The following is a 17,329-nucleotide window of genomic DNA, read 5'->3' on the forward strand; positions in this document are numbered from 1 at the left end:
TGTGGGCTTTCAGTGGGCCGATCACTGCCACGTCTGTCAGATTCATTAATTCAGAAGCTTGCAAGCAAGTTCTGCCAAACTGTTTCTCGAGGCTACATGTTTACATCTCAGCACAGTCCATACATATCTACTCAGATTTGGCTTATCTTTAATATCACTCATGTGTTTATGAAGGGCTTAAATGGATCAGCACTGCTTCCTGTTCAAAAACCTCAACCAGCATTCAGCAAGAAACGTCCTCGTGCAGAACCAGGCAGTGCTGCACAGGCTGTTTCACCAAGTTCAAGCTTTCCTGTTAAGGTCTCCCACTTCCTGTGTTCAAAGAAAAAAAATCCTGTCCTTCAGATTTTGGATCCCATGGTCCATAATGAACTGATCTCTGTCTCCCATAGGCAGGCCGTTGCTATGGCAACCTGATGACGCTCTGAGGGAGGACGGGAGGGGGGGAGGAGATGAGGAAGAAGGTAGCTGCACCAAAGATTGATTGTGTTCGGGAAGATGACTCACTCGCTTACTTTAAAAAAAAAGCTTGTTAAATTCTTTCACATTTTCCGGTTTTGCTAGTGTCTCCCTCTGTGACGTAGTCTAGGTATTTGACTTTGCAAGTGGATTTTTGGAGGGGGTGGGGGGGTGCTGTGGGTGTAGATATGGCAGGGACTAGTCTGAGAGGGATTTTCACACACATGATGATCACATGTAAAAGGAGGAAGAGGAGATCAGAGTCAGACTTCACCTCAAACAACATGAAATTGTGATTCACGGTCTGAACAAACAGGTCAGACAGAGCTCAGACTCATCATGTGCAGAGGACACGTACACTCCATCCTCCATCTATAATGATTTCTATACACCCTCTCAGCCTCCGCTTCTGCCCTGCTGTTGCCATAGCGACCACTGGGGTACAGACTCAAAACAACTTAGTGACTAGAAAAAAGAAAAGCCAGCACCTTTGGATGTTAAAGGCTCTAAATGATTCTCCTAAAGAGCAGCTGTCTTTGGTGCTGGGGACGAAATACAAATACACAGCAGATAGATTTGTTTGCACTGCAAATTTCTGAACTCTGCTACTAATTTATAATTTTCCAGCACTGAAAACTCACAAATTACATGTAAGGCTTACGTATTTTTTATGCTATTTTAAAAAATGGATTTCCTTTTTTGTGTGTGTGTGTATGTGTGTGCATACGACACATTGCTGAACACTTTGCTCGAGACAATAGGATATAATTTGTGATTAGACATTTTTATAGTGAATATTCCACTTTCCTAAATGCATTATTCAGTTTGATATATTATTATATTATATATGATGTATTATTTTTTATTGTCCATGGTGATAGACAAGACAGTCTTTATTTGTCCCACAATGAGGAGATGTGCTGTTGCACCAGCAAAGAGGACAGTCAAAAAATAGATATCACTTAAACACACACACACACAAACATACAAAAACATATATGTAGGTGTATTATTTTGTTTATGGTTAATTAGCACACATTTTGTCTATATATTTGTTTTGTTAATTGTTGTGTTTATAGTTTATAGTATTTTAACCGTAACCCTCAAACCAATATTTCAAATATGCAATATAAACACATGGAAATACAAACATATGAATTTATATATAAATAATATATAGGCTGTCCCTCTGTCAGCAGAATATATACAGTGTAAAAAGAATATATTTACAGTATAAACATAATAAATACAGTATAAACAGAATAAATAAAGTATAAACATAATAAATACAGTTTGAGCAGAATATATACAGTGTAAAAACAATATAGATACAGTATAAAGTAGAATGTACCCAGTGTAACAGGGTTGCACAAACAGAGATTGCAAAGTATTACACAGTGAGTTCAACCTGAGTGAGTTCATGGTGCAAGGCCAGAACTGGCGCGTGCGGTCAAACGTGCACGAAAGCAGAAGAGTGGAACCTGTCTGTGCCAACTGACGGAGTGAGTCATCCCGTCAGAAACCCCAGACGATCTTTGTCGGTACCTTCCGTACACAATAGCATTCTTTCAGTGAACGCGGCTCGCGCTAGGACCGGGGTCGTGCACCGGGGGAAGTCCTCTGCTGCTGGCGGAGAAACACACGCACACACACTCTCTCACACACACACACACACGCACACACTCTGAGTGCTTCTCCGACAGAGAGAGGGAGAGAGGGAGGGATAAACAGAGAGAGAGAGAGACACTATAGGAACGTAGCGGCTTGCGTGCGCGTGTGTGTGCGTGTAGGTGCGCTCGCTCGCTCGCTCGGTGCTACAAGCGACTGGCGGGGCGGATATGGAGGGGCTCGGGAAAAACGCTGGGAACTGACCGAGCACCGACACGAAGAGAGGGGGAGAGAGAGAGGAGACGGACGGACGGACAGCACGGAAGGAAGGAAGGAAGGACGGAAAGGAAAGGAGGAGAGGAGGAGAGAGAGAAGTCAGACAGAGGAGAGGAAGAGAGTGAGGAAGGGGCTCGCCTGGAACACAGAAGGACCCTAAGGTGACTTTATGGGGCTTTCATTGCTGTATGCAGGTGTGTGTGTGCGCGCGTGTGTGCATGCGTGCGTGTGTGTGTGTGTGTGTTGGGGGGGCTGTTGACATATGCTGCCTGGGCTCTGCACTTAAAGGGAAGTGTGTGTGTGTGTGTGTGTGTGTGTGAGAGAGAGAGAGAGAGAGAGGTGGGGGCACATGTGTGTGTGACTGTATCCTATATATACATTGGTGTGTGTGTGTGTGTGTGTGTGTGTGTGTGTGTGTAAGAGAGAGAGAGAGTTTTAAGGGTTGTTTTTCCACAAGCTAAAAAGGGGCCAAAGTGTGTAAGCGAGCTGAGCTGACCGCTGTAAACTGGAGTGAAGGGATCAAAAGGAGTGGATACTTTTTAGGGAACAGCGTGATCCCATTCCAACACACACACACACACTTAGACACACACAATCACAATCACACACTTATCCAGTAGGCTACTTTAAGTTGAGCTGGAGCAAAGGGAGGGTTAACAGTCCCTTTAAAGAAGGTAGAGTCAGGGAGAAGTGTGTGTGTGTGTGTGTGTGTGTGTGTGTGTGTTTAGGAGTTTTTAGTGCATCACACACACACACTCAGTCATTTGGTTTTGTGAAAGCAGCACTGAATGAATTTTCTGTTCTGTACCAGAGCTGCTCTGATACTGAATGAGGCTTGAGGAGTAGTAGCAGCTTCTATGTGCGTGTGCGTGTGCGTGTGTGTGTGTGTGTGTGTGTGTGTGTGCGCGCCATAGACGGCAAACAGGTTGAGGGAGGCAGATCTGATCAGACGCACAGCAACAGAGGAGAGAGCGTGGCACAGGCTGAGCAGCAGCACATTGGATTACACACAGATGAATGCACATACACACACACATATGCATACACATTCACACACACTCAGATACACACACGCATAGGCAAGTTCTGTGGCCAGGAGAACAGCTGGGAGAAGTGTGTGTGTGTGTGTCTGTGTGTCTGTGTGTCTGTGTGTGTGTCAGTGCCTGTGAGCATTTCACTTAATGCATGCGTCTGCCTTTGCACGTGCAGGGCTGGTTGCTTTAGTATTATCTTTTGCTACTGTGTGTGTGTGAGGCTGTGTAAATACATGTGTGTGCAGGGCAAGTGTGTTGTGTCGTCTCTTCAGAAAGGCGGCGTGTGCGTCTACCTCCATCTCCCCCTGGTCTGGAGACAGGAGGTGGAGGATGGATGGAGGAGGTGGGGTGGAGGGGGGCAAAGCGATCAGATGACCGAGACTAAGGCCGATGAGAAGATTAATCCGGTAGTGAGAGATAGATGAAACAGAGACAGGGAGGAAGGAAAAGGATGATGGAGTTTTGAGGACAAGAGGAGGAGGAGGAGGAGGAGAGATAGAAAGAAAGAAAGCAGAGGAGACAGAGTGAAGGAGACGGAGGCTGACATGCTCGCTCCAGGAGTGCACAGAGTGCTGCTCATTCATAATTCACCTCCATGGCAAACGTTCATTCACATATTGACCCCCCATGGCCGCGCTCAATGGAGTTCTCGCCCTTCTACCTCTGCCTGTCTCTCAATGGACACCCCTGTGGTGCGCCGCTGAGTCTACGTTCTCTCTGGAGACAGCTGAAGCTCTCGCAGAAAGCTTATACTGTTGTCGTCCGTTACGGCTCTTTTGACACCAGCACTTTTTCACTTGGAAGCTCTGATGTGAGATTGAACTGTGCAAATTGAATATTGAATTCAGGCTCCACCCCAGACACAGATAATTGGTATGGATGGCTCAGTGGGTTAGTGCTCTCTATACAACTGTTGTTAGTCTTATTCCCTCAACACAGCTCAAACAGCTCGTAATGGATCTATAATTCATGTGTGAATTAATTGAATAGTCTGGGTTTTGAATAAAAGCATTAGACAGATTTCTTCATGATTTATTCAGTGTAAATACTCAAAAATTGCCATTTTAATATTTCTGATTATATTAGCCGTGCCTGGAGCTACATTAAAACGCCCTCCTGTGCTGTGGTCAGCTGTGGACCATGAGCCATATGGCAGTGTCTAAAATGCACAGTCAGAAAAAAGTGCACTGCAGAGGTACCACAGAACAGTCAGTTCTAAACACTCCAGAAGTTCACCTTATCAGCAGAAACATCCCGACTTCTTTAATTCTATAGGTATAATGAATCTGTAGCGTGTTTACTCAGTGGAAAGAGGGAACGCAAACAACAGGGATGACACTGAATCCTGGTATGTCACTGTAAAAATGTCTGTGACCTTTACTGTGCTCTCTGAGTTGTGTTTTCCAGGGATGCAGTAATGTAAAGACATGGCCGATGTGTATTCATGGCAAGAGTGAGACACTCTCCACAGGAAATCGTGGCACTGCAACTTCCATTGTCAAGGGTTTGATTCCCACTAGATACAAGAAGACTAAAAATAGTTAAACTAATTAAAGTCATCGTTCACACCCACAAAAAAAAAGATTAAAGTACCCTCAGTCATTAACCGCTCATCTCTGGCTCAGTGAAAACCTGACTAAAAAATAACACACAGGAAATAACCTTGTGCTTTCATCACTGCCTTTCCTAAACTATCATTAACACAGAAACCTTCTTCAACAACACACAGAGACAATTCTTGGACTGCTAAGACCTTAAACGAATGCATTATTAGACTTCTTTTCATTAGTCTTTCCTTTCATTAGCCCTGATAACTTGCTGTAAGAAGGTGATCAGTGGAAAAGTGCAAAACTTTTACCTCTGTCAAACACAAGCAAAAAAACTTGTGGCCTGGCAAAAACTTTCTTTTACTCTGTTCAAAGTGATTGGCTGGAAAAATATCAGATCATGTTTGCGTTGGAAAACTGTCATAGACCCAGATGTCTAAATCAGAAGCATCTATTGTCGGTCGATTAATGATACTAGAGAAACCTTCAGTGCAGTTGAAGGAACAATGTTGAGAGGGATCCACTGGCAGAAATTTAATATAATATTCATAATGATCTTTTTTGTTGGTGTATAATCATCTGACACCTAGAGCGGTTGTTCCTGTAAGCTTAGAGTAAGCCCTTCATGTCTACATAGGTAGCAGGTCCTCATCCATGCAGTTGTTAGTCAGTTAGAGTTGTCTGCTCTGGGCTACGGACAATCAGTGAGAGCTTTTTGTGTTATAATGTTGAAGCAGTGTTTTCCATAGAATTAATTAATATATGGTGGTAATGGGGGTCCATGTGCACGCAAACAAAGGTCACTCTCATGTGCAACAGATTCTGGGTGACAGTTACTCAGACTAATGAGTGAAAGATCATTTCTTGTATGATAGAACTTGAAGAACTCCATTGCATGCAAAAACTGCAGCTGAAACTAAGAGGTCTGCATGGATTGTAAAAACATTACAGACCATAGCATGCAGTAGCCGGGTATATCAGTATATCAGGGTGTATGCCCAAACTAAACATGAACAACATTTGCATCTCATCACAGTCGCCCAAGTCACTTGCATAAGGAAGACTTTCTCATGAGAAGACAACCTTTCCCTGAGCTGAAGGACTCCTGTGTTATGACTAGACAGGACAGGAGGCTTGGCCTATGATATCTTAAGGAGTCTGTTCCAACCTTGGTTGCCATGATATTCAGTAAGTGTCCTCAAAGAAGTCTATGTTGTATTGCTTTTATGTTCTATGTGTAAGTGGCCCATGAAACATTGTCTAATCACCCAAAAGGCCAATAAAGGAAAATTATTTCACACAACTCAATTGGTAGTGGCACCTAAAACCTGTTACTACCAAAAATAATCAATTGTTCAATTTCTATAAATAAAAACTCAAGAAACAACATAGTTTGTTCCATAGCCAGTGTGGTTGATAACACCATCATCCACTCAACTCGACTTCGTATTCAGCTTAACAATTAAGAATTGTAAGAATGAAAGTGCTAGCTTGGCTGCTTTATGTGACCTGAACTTTTTTGGTTTCGTTGTCCTGTGTGAATCTTGACCACAAGGCTAGCAGGGCTGCTCCCAAATAGGATTTTCTAACCATTGATAAACAGCCATTGCAGCATAACCCAAGTGTTTTGTAGTTTACCAGTTTCACTACATGGTGCAAAAGTCTTATTCTTTACTCCTTACTGAGCAATGTTTTTTATTGAAGCCCAACTGCAACCTGAAACACTACAATGTTTCCCCAGTAAACTTTACGCAGTTTTAAACAGTGCTATGAACTTTGTTGACATTCCAAACATTGACACTGAGCTGACAGGACATTTTAGGATGATGCGATATAACAAATCAAGTGTATCATTTATACTGTTGCTCTACTATTAATTGTGATGGAAAGTGACATTTGATTCGCTCTAGAATAAAGTATCCCCAGTGAGGCAAGTTGTGACGGTGTTATGAATTGCTGGTATTTAGAAAAGAAAAAGGGTGGGTTAGGTTTACATACCTGTTATTTTTCAGTCACTCATTGAATTTCTGCAATGTTTGGTGGGTGAACTGTTAATTTCATGCACTGCCTCATGTGTTAAAACAACTAGAGAGTAAAAAGCAGTGTTTAAAAACTGCACTGGAACCACGGCTGGCCTAAGTGGACAAGATGGCTTAGAAGAATAATGCTCCTCTGTATCCCCCAGGTTATAATTGTCTTCAATAGGCCTCCTGCTGATTTGAAATGGACTCATTGTCCACAGTGCTGGGCACCTCAGCTCAATTAGGCTCCCTCTACTTAGCCGTGCTGAGCTATAGCTGGTCGCTTGCATCCTCACACAGGGGCACACAAGTGCATGCACACAAATGCAAGCTGATACATAACAGTGCAGTCACACACATGCACGCGCACTGTCACGCATTAGAGAGACGTCAGCGGGTGTAAAAATAGAGCTTATGGATGAGGGAAAAAGTTTTTTATCATTACAAGGGCTGATGTCATGTTTGGTTTAGATCCATAGCTGACGAACTGGAGGGCAGCTGCGGCGAGTATCAGCCTGCTCAGCCCTGACTCACTTCAGTGCTGTTTTTCTTTGTGCTGCTTTTGAAGGAGCGAAGTTTAAGGAGTTCCAGTTTGTATATGTGTGTCTCTGTCTTCATGTTTGTGTGTATGTGGTGTTTGCAGCGGCAGAGGCATGCACGCGGTGACGCTGATCTGGTTGCCAAGCAACACAGGAACGTGGGTGGAAGGATTTCCTGTCCTTAGGAAGCTTTGTTTATAAGAGGGGGTAGAGTGAGTGTGTATGTGTATATGCGCCTAAGTGTGTGTGTTTGTGTGTGTAGGTAGGTTTCAGTGTGCATTTCAGCAGCATGCTTGAGTGCTTGTGTGTTTTTAATGTATTCTTTGCCTCAATTTAGAAGTGCTACAGAAAAGTCACTTAAGACAAACACACATTGTGTACACACTGTACACAACCAGAGAAAAGGCCCAAAAAATCCCTTTCTAGTCTGTTGGGTTTGATTTGCGTTGCATAACTCCTCTTGCCGGGTCTGTTTGCAGTGAACTGTCTCCTCCTGTTCTACCCAAACACTCTCGCCATGTCACACTAAAACACCAGGCTGCCAACACTCATGCCAGGCCACCTCCCACTTATGATGTCATAAGCATGCCTCATTTTATGTCTCCTCTCTCACATGAGATTGCAATTATGTGTTCTTGCACTGCATGCGATCACAAAAAAATAAAACACACACACACACACACACACACACACACACACACACACACACACACAGCATGTCTGTCCTGCAGGCGTTGGACACCATGATTACGTAATTGACACTGAGTGAATAGGATGACGTCAGCTTGGCTCACTCTGACTCTCCTATCTTTCTGGCCAGCTACAGTGATGTCATGAGTGGATGCAGCCATACACTGTGTATGTGTGAATGTGTGTGTGTGTATTTGCATGCATAAACATGTGTGGAGACAAAAATTACCTCAGGAACAAAAAGATTTATATAATGTGTTTGCTCCTCCCGTATTTCCCCTTATTCCTTCCCCTTAAAGTGGAACAGCTAATAGATACTTTATTGTTCTGTACGTGTTGTTCCCGGCAACATGAGGTACTTAAAGATGCTGATGCAACACAGACACGCATTGTTGCAGCCCCCGAGAGTTGTTTCTATTTGAAATGGATACCCCAGTGTCTCGCAACTGGTAACTCCATCTCCTCGTTGCCCTCCGTCTGTGACTGTCTGACCTATTGTTGATGCTCATCCCAGAGAAGCTGCAGCAGTCACAGGCAGGCAGTGAATGAAAGGAGAGGAGCGATGACGCTGGGTTGTCTCCACAGATACTGTACGTGCCAGTTCTTATTTTTAGCAAAAGCAAACAGCGTCATTTTGGTGGTCGGGCTTGCTCAGCTCTCGACAAAAATATCTGTTTTTAGCTTGCTTTTTGAGCTATGGGGTTTTAAGCACGTAGGAAGAGTGCTCTATTTGTGTCTTGGGTTGAATAGGCCGCCTGTTGTGTTCTCCAAGCGTTGTGGTTGAGGCTCTGAACATCAGCCATCAGCCAGCTTTTGGATGGGAGAACTGGGAGCTTTTAACAGACATAAAGACACACACAAACACACTTTGTCTTTCTGCCGTCCTCTCCCACATTTTCTCTCTCAAACCTCAGACCTCAAACCGAAGGGAAATTACACCACACGGTGACTTAACAGTTTATGAACTTGGTCACAACACATGCAGTCGCACAAAAGGAGTTTAAGAATACGCATTATGCCTCTGCACCAACACAAAATATGCAGATTTTCCTTATAAACTGATTAGCATTAGCTCTGCTGCTCTAATGCCACAAACACTCTACTGTACTTTCCACAAACCACACAAGTACTTGACTCTAAACAGAATGATTTCATACCACAGAACACAAACATTCACACACAAGCATAAAAAAACACAAACATGAAACCTGCACACATAGCCTATAACATAGCAGCAAAAATAAGATCCCATCCGCAGTCCAAATGATGTCGTAACCTCACTTTATTAGCTTGAAAATGATACACAACTAGAGTAATTATACACACATGTATACACCAACCCCCCTGCCCCTCACCCCCCTTGACTTTTAGGGCCTTAGTCAGCGTCTGTGTGTCCATGCGTGGGCCTGTTCCCTGGCAGTGTGAGGGGGGAAAAATACCTTCCAATATGATGTAAACACTAAAGTCCCTGTCGGTGCATGTGTGTGTGTGCATGCTTGTCAGCTTGAGTGTGTGTTTGTGCTTGTATGTGTGTGTGTGTCCGTGTCCGAGACAGGCATCCTGATTTGCTCTCGCTGACAGTTTTCCAAATTATTCCACAACACAGTGCACTTTCTTTTTAAAGATAAGTTTCTTTGCCATCTTTGCTTTGTTCCACTGCACACAGTGGAAAGAGATGGGGGAGACGGTGGGGGCTGACATGTGACACAAAGTAGGGAGGTAAGAACAGGCTGCGGCTTTTAACTCAAATTTGACAAAAATCTTTTATTGATTTTATGATGGTTTTTGTGCATGGAGCACTTTATTTTAACTAATGCTGAACAAGTGAGCATCATCACTTTTACTGCTGTGTGAAAAGTATAATTATAGTCTTCTGGAGGCCCCTTATTTGTTTCTTTAATATGGTACCTGATTCACATATTAATTATGTGTGTGTCTATGATTGTGTGTTTGGCCTTATGAGAACATTTCAAACTGACTGCGATTACAATGTCACAGATAGAAATTCACTAAGCCAAAGTACAGTGTATCCCCTGAATAAAAAGTATTTAACTCATTACTACATGAACAGATATATATACTTAAATTACATTATTTTAGCTGTATGATCCTGGCAATTTGATGGCTTCATTTATATGGGTACTCCAGTGACTTAGTAGTGTACCTCCATAAAGTTTGAGAGAGACAGATTAAAAACAGGCAAAACCATTGAAGCAAAAAATATCATGACTTTCAATGTAAAGTACAGCTCAAGCTTCAAAAACTCTGGTTCCCCCGGCTCCCCATAATGCACCACAAATAGACTCTTCCTTTGAGCCTCTCTACCTGGAAAATGCTCATATGTTTCTACTGTCATGATACAAAAATTATAACATTGATATGATAGCTGTCTAAATGTCTCAATACTGATTCTGAAACATTAACTCAGCAAAAAACCGAAGATGTCAGTGTCAGGTTTTTTCGGCTCCTGTGTTTTGAATTCCAATGCTATTGTTTCCTTTATGCAGTTGACACAAATCTGGTGCAGGCCTAAAGAACTTCAGATATCCTCCCCAGCTCACAGTTTTATGTTTTGAAATACCACTGTGCACAAAGGGATAGAGGTAGAGAGGACAGCTGCCTTGTTCCTGTGATAACCTATAAAGAATTCAGTACACAGATGGGCTGAGCTACCTGCAGTCCTGATGAAACACATTTTGCTAAGTTGTTGTCAGTGTCATTCTCCTGTTAGTGCACTCTGTGTTTGTTAGTGCTGTCTGCAGCGGCTTGCCATACAGCAGTATGGCAAGCCTGGAGGGACAACAATAGAAATGAATGGCACTTGGTTAAGCACATACGTTCACCAAGGCCCAACAGTCCCATTGAAATTAATCAAGCTGCACCAAGCTGCACAAACTCAAAAATATCAGTTCCCTAAATGATGCATGTTTTTTCACCAAGATCCATAAATTGTTTCCTGGGAAGTTGGTGAAATGCTAAAAAACAAACACTCTTTCTCTCAATGTTAAAGTAAGTGAAAACTTTGTATCTGCATACAATTTTATGAGTTCTTTCCTGGCCCATGTCACACCCATCCACCAAGTTTCATGGAAATCTGTGAAGTAGTGTTGGTAATCTGTAATCTTGCTGACCAACAAATAAATAGACAGGAAACTATAACCTCCTTGGTGGAGTTAATATTACACTTAAGTTATAACCAAAATGTGAATCTTTAGTGAATGAATGTGACTTGGAATGAGTAAGGGTTAAGGGAACACAGAAGATCAAATATGTTCAAAGCTAAAACCCAAGTTTCCTCTTTAACCAGCTGCAAACTTACAAAGGGGGTTTTCTGCTAACTTTACTCATTGGTTTCACTGTGGTGGATGGGGCTAGATTTAATGAGGTCTGTTATGAAGCAGCAGCACATTCAACACACTTGCTCTCAAACATGAAGAGCCAGGTGCAAAGCAGCCACCCTCTGTCAACATATTCATCATACATACATTCAGATGTGGTCAGGGGCACACAGGAGATCACAGTGGAAATTATATGTGCCGTGTGGTTGTTGCTAGGCAACTTTGTCACAATACCCCTGTGACCTTCCGACCCTGCCAAAGTCTGGTGTTGCTGTCCCTGTCTCACACTCGTATGTGTGTGTGTGCGTATGTGTGTGTTATCTGAGACGATGGTGCGACTGCCGCATAGCAACTGAGGACAGCTGTGATTTTGCCGTATGCACACAGTTTTGTGTGTGTTTTTTGGTCGCGTGAAGCCGCCATCACTGTTCATCTGTGCACACACCCACAATAACATAATATGGCACACTGTCACTTCCACAGCGTGATAGCGGCATAGACTCAATCAGCCAAAAGCACACCCCCTCTCCTTCCCACACGCACACACGCACACATGCACACACACTCAAGTCTGTTGTCAAATCCCAGCCGAAAATACAGAGCAGAGGGAGCGGCGGAGCAGTCATTTCCCTGAAGATCCATTCATGTAAAATACTGTTATTCAAACCTCTCTCCCCCTTATTCAATAGTCTTATTCATCTCTCTGACTGCAAAACCAAACACGCCTTGTCTTCTACTTCCCGGCAAGAGGCTTTGTGTCCGTGGACACGCGAGCGAGTACTTGTGTGTGGGTTTTCTCCGCTCCTCTCCATAAGAGGAATGTCCTTGGCCTGTCCGACCTGCATGCTCCCACTGAGCCCTCCGTCAAACACCTGGGGCGGGCTCTCCCGTGCCGCTCCAGCCAGTCAGGAGCCCCGGCAGTTAATGACATCAGTTAGCGGAGGATCTTTAGGACCGGCCCCTTGAGGTGATTCGTTGGAAAGAGAGTGCTCTTATTGTTATGATGATTAAGTGTTATATGAAGGGCTATCAGAGGAGAGCCCCTTAATGAAAGTGGAGCACAGAGAGCAGAGGCAGCAGCGGCGGTGGAGCGGTAGAGATTGAGTTGGTAGGAGAGAACGACTGGAGGGAGAGAGAGGGAGAAATGAGGGTTTAGGGTGGGAGAGGACAGAGATGGTGAGAGAAAAGAGGGAACGCAGGGCTGAATATTCAGCAGCTGTGTCCAGACTTGCTGACTCTGGGTGTTCATGCTCTGAATCTACCATGAGAGGTAGACTGTGTGCACAGGAAATTGCTGTAAAAGAACAAAAGGGGAAGAGACGTATATGTAAACACATACAAATGCGAATGGTTTTGTCTCACACTCAGCTTTCATGTGTGTCTGTGTGGGAATGCAAGCTTGTGTGTGTGTGTATGTTCATTTGAGTGTGTGTGCATGCGCGCAAGTGTGAACATTGGAGTTTCCCTTGCTGTTTGGTGAAAGAGTGGAACGCCCTGCCTCAGAGGAAAATTCCATCCTCAGCTGCTCCTACACTGTTATAAATCATCAGGCTGCGATGTCCAACGCATGTTTTTGTGAATACGCTCTTGTCATTTGCCTTTCTTGTTGTTTCCACTTTCCCTCAGCCTCCCGTATCATCTTCACTTAGTGCTTTCCTACATTTCCCAGAATGCAATTTGACACCCCATCCTCATCCTCTCCCCCTGCACAAAGAATTAGATTTTCAGTTTCTGGTGTAATATATCCATGGATAAAGTTACAGCAGTAATATAACTGGATTTTTGTTTTCAATCAAGAAAAAGTGAGTTGCAGCCCTTGAAATGCAATTGGTCTTGTGACCAAGTTGCATTATGGTCTGCTGTCAGTGAAGATATTTTTTGATTAGAACTTCTCTTTATGTTACGCTTGCTGTCTGAAATCCATCCCCAAACAGCAAAGTGGCTCACGATTTTTTTTTCAGCTGTCCAAGAATTTAAGGGTGAATTTTTCATCCGAGGCAGCTTCTAGCAAACCTTAAATATATTTCATTAGTATGGGTTCCACTGGAGAGCTGTATTGTCTGATACGGTTTCACAGGGTAGCCTTACAAGAATACAATAATGGGAAAACACTAGAGAGCAAAGTTTTTATTTGACTGTCTAGCTGATGGTTTTTCTCCACGCTGTGATATTTCTCAGGAGCAATGGCTGAAATTAACTTTGTGGCTCACCTGCCAACAGTTGTTAAACTAAAGGTATGAACCCACCAGGAATCAATTTTACCAGCTGGACTACAAATATGAAGGCAACTGGTTCATAAGTAATATGCATTTTTTTAACCTACTTTAAACTTTCTAGTTGAGACAGTGGAAGAGGGCTGGATGAAACGGGGATAATATATAACTGAAGCATTTGAATGTTATCAGCTAGTGACCCTTAATGAGTAGATCTTATCTGATTCTTGCACATTATGGAATATGACTGCTTGGAGACACGTGCCCTTTAGAGACCGCTATGGATAGGGCAAACTAAAGGCTTTCCACTCATCAGCTGCACTCACCACTGACTCAGTGTTGAGTTCAGTTCGGCTCAAAGTTGATTCATCATAAATGCTCTTGCTTAAAAGAACGGTTACATTTATTTTCAAGAAAAAAAGACTAAACAAATTTACTTTAGATTGGACATGTTCGGACCAAATGTACTTGATCAGTCTGCGGGGATGCCAAAGCAGAGGGCTATGAGTTCAACCTGGTTCAACTTTTGCTGCAACACAACACAGTGTTATCTAACAATATTATGTAGTTGCCAAATAAATCTGTGTCATGTATTCTACCTTTCGGCTGTTGACGTTGCAAAAATCTTAACAAAAGATAGCTGCTTCTATAACCTCCCAGGGTTGTATCGTTTTCCTCAGCATATTGTAGACCTTTGTGCAGTGTTTTGGTGTCTGATGAGCCTTTACACTCATGGATTAATCTCATACTTAAGTTCCTGGATTGTTATTCTCACAGGTGCCTGTGCCAACATGTCCCACTACATCTGTCAGGTCTCCTTTAGTACAAAAATACTTTATGCTCAAGCTTCCTCAGTCAGCTGTTATCAGATTGTATATTTGACAGGTCAGTTATGACCAGGGTTGAAATTCTATCAAACTCATTTAAATGTTAAGTTGAATGAGGTGTAAAACCTTCTCTTGTTTTTTCTTCACTGAAACAATAGCTGAAATGTTGACTCGGAACACTTCTGCTTATGATGATGTGTAGAAGGGATTCTGCTATGTTCAGCTCAACTATATAAAGCACCTTCAGACATCCTTCAAATCCTTCTAATTTTACATTTTGCTGCAGCTTTGTGCCAGAATTGCACATCTTATGTTTCACCTTGATTGAAGTCCACCTGTGGTAAACTCAACTGACTGAACATGACTTGTTAAGATGCACACACAGCAAAGGTCAAAGTAGCGACAATGACCTTAAGTGCCGGGCTAAGACGATGCAGGAGCAGCTAAGGGACAATTCTGTGTGTCCTTGAGTGGCTCAGCTGGAGCCCTGTCTTGAACCCAATCTAATATCTCATGGCTGTCCACTGACAGTCCTCACCAGGCAGAGATCTGCAGAGTAGAATCTCCAAAATTCAGTTAGTGAAAATATTGATAAAGTGCAAATTAATTGCACGATAAAAAAACACACATGTAGTCTGCAAAGTCCTTAAGGCTGCAGCAACAGAAATGAAATACATGCCACATCACTTTTATGATAGATAAGTTTTCATTATTAGTGGCATGGTTCTACTCTTAAGATTAAAATCCTATAAAATGCTGCCTCAAAGTTTTGGCATCTGAAGAGCCATTAGCTTCATGGGACCACTGCTCCTCGATCATATCTTCTTTTCACAGCAGTACCTGTGGCAGCAAGCCGACAACCACTCAGCCCCTTGTGTTGATTTTAAGGCGTGCTTAAAGGTTCAGTGTATAAGATTAAGATGGAAGGGCTCTATTGGCAGAAATTGAATATAAAATAAACTTAGTGATGTTTTCACTGGTGTGTTTCATCTAAATTGTATGAATTGTTGTTTTGTTTACCATAGAATGGGCCCTTTATTAAAAACGTTATATTTACATGGAGGGAGGTCCTCTCTGTGGAGGTCGCCATGTTTTTTACTGTCGTCCAAACTGGACAAACTAAAACCTTTTGAGTTTTCATGATAACTAAAGTTCACCACAGGTTCTCTTTAATGTTTGGAAGGGGAGGGTGAGATGAGGAGCATTCAGCTGCAACATGAAACTTCACCTCTCATGTCACTAAATTCTACACACTGAACCTTTAAGGCTTATCCTGTCCTTGAGTTGGTGTTGGTTGTGTTTACTTTTAATGTAATAGCGAGTGAGTATGCAACAGATGGACCCTTCAACAAAGGCTACTATCATTGGTATTAATTTGGCACTGGGCTGATGGAATCTTCAGACTTCGCTCCACAGTTGATGTTAGAGATTTCAGGGAGGTACGAAAGAAGAAGCTGTAAGATGAACTGAAAGTTTGCAACAGGCGGTCTGAAGTTACCTCCTTGAGGTATGCAGAGAAAGGCACAGGGATAGACCATTGTTGCAAGGGCACTCAAGCAAAGCTAGATCATGTTATGCTGTAATAAAAGGCCAAAGAAATAGAAGAGGCAGACGAAGCATCATTTGCCCCCCACTTTCTTCTAGAAATCCTCAGACCCTCCCGTCTCTTCCCACACATCACCCCTGGCTAAAGGAATGTAGCGGAAAACGAGGGACTCGAGATAGAAGATCAGAGGCCCTTAATATGAACCACATTGTGTGTTGTTCTCCTGTTTCCCATCTCTTGTGTTCTCCGCATCAGGAGTGAAACAGCCTTTGATGAATATCTACAAAGAGATTTGAGATTTATAAAGCGTGGCAATTTATCCAGGTATGTTATCTTAAGCCTGGTAATTTGGGAATTCAATTCATTCGTAGGGGGAGCGAGGAGAGTGCATAGTGTTTATCAGGCTGACTTGCATCAGGTCTGCGCATTGAAATAGAGGGTCCCGGGCTATCTAATCAATGCTGCCCACATCTTAAGACTCAGGTTATCATATCTCTCATCCAATTCGCTATTCTTCATACTCCTTTTCTTTCTACACCCTGCTTGTGAGTGTGTGTGTATTGTAACCATGGATCAGACCCTGTCTTTCCCCTGAGTTACACATCTAATCACGGCAACATCATCTTTCATCCCTAATTCTGTTGGCAGTGCCTGTCAAACAGCATACGCTGAAAGAAAGGGTGACTTTGAAATGCTGCTAATGACCCTAGGATATAACTACCCTCTTTCTCTTACTCCCCCCACTCTTACTTTCTTGTCCACTCCTGTCAGTTGCAGTCGCGGTCATCCTCTTTCTTGTCCACTGCTATGCTCTGGATCTGCTGATTAGAAAATACAAGGGAGAGGGTGTGAAATACCAGTCATGTTTTTAAAGATGAATCAAAGTGGAAGTCTATAGATTTGGAAGTGAAGTCATTGAGGGTTAATGTTGAGATGTCAAAATGTCGTTCAACCGTTATTTAAACTGAGTAGCCCCACAGATTAAAAATCTCCTCCATCTAGGGAGACCGACCAAGTCACAGCATACACACAAGCAGAAAAGCCTGAAACAGAAAAACACAAAAAAGAAAATACAATCAAAGCCACATAGCCGAGAGACTACTTTATAAGTCCTCCAATAGGCAACACTTCAGCATCAAACCAGCAGGCTCATTGCCAAACCTATTTAAATCTCAACTAAACTAAGCAAAGACAGCTCCTTATTGAGTCTGCCACAAGAACCTTCATTAAC

At 42.9% G+C, this 17,329-nt stretch overlaps 1 protein-coding gene across 6 annotated transcripts in view; it reads left to right on the plus strand.

The window, feature by feature from the left end:
• The window catches only part of ches1 (checkpoint suppressor 1), a 151,231-nt gene that overhangs the window by 94,102 nt on the left and 39,800 nt on the right, over nt 1-17,329 (plus strand). Inside the window, exon 1 of one of the 6 annotated variants that reach the window (XM_069514840.1) lies at nt 2,112-2,504. The exons of the other annotated variants lie outside the window; for them this stretch is intronic. The gene's annotated coding sequence lies outside the window, so the exon portion shown is untranslated. Of the gene's footprint in view, nt 1-2,111; nt 2,505-17,329 lie in introns of those variants that run through there. 6 annotated transcript variants of the gene reach the window in all.

Source organism: Paralichthys olivaceus, chromosome 19 (genome assembly GCF_024713975.1).
Source record: "Paralichthys olivaceus isolate ysfri-2021 chromosome 19, ASM2471397v2, whole genome shotgun sequence".
NCBI classification, from domain to species: Eukaryota; Metazoa; Chordata; class Actinopteri; order Pleuronectiformes; family Paralichthyidae; genus Paralichthys; species Paralichthys olivaceus.